The following is a 472-nucleotide window of genomic DNA, read 5'->3' as shown; positions in this document are numbered from 1 at the left end:
CAAGAGCGGCAGGAATAAAACCTAAAAGCACGGCTTGCACTGAATGGCAAAACGCAATACCCATTATTAAACTGTTCATGCATACTGATGAAAACACCAGCAGCATTTTCCTGGGAAAAATGCGTCCAACAGGTAATATTTTCTTGAATTTATTTGCCGCATGTGTAATGGCATCCATTACTCAGAGGAAAAAAATCCATGAGTTTGTTTGTTCTTTTCTTTTCTTTTTTTCGTAGGGGGGGGAGGGGTCGGAATTCCGTTTATAATTGAAACAGAAAAAAACGTATATGTGTGAAAAAAAACTCCAGTGGTAAATAAAATATGAAAAGAAAACACAAGGAGGAAGTAAAAAATATAATGGGAGGAATAAATATTGGGAGAGATTATAAGCAAAAGAAGAAACAGGGCAAGGGGAACAATAAGATGGAATTAGAGGAACACACAAAAATGTTCAGAAGACCAAACGACAGAC

This window comes from Penaeus monodon, chromosome 25 (genome assembly GCF_015228065.2).
Source record: "Penaeus monodon isolate SGIC_2016 chromosome 25, NSTDA_Pmon_1, whole genome shotgun sequence".
Lineage (NCBI taxonomy): Eukaryota > Metazoa > Arthropoda > Malacostraca > Decapoda > Penaeidae > Penaeus > Penaeus monodon.
Note: the sequence above shows the minus strand (reverse complement) of the source record.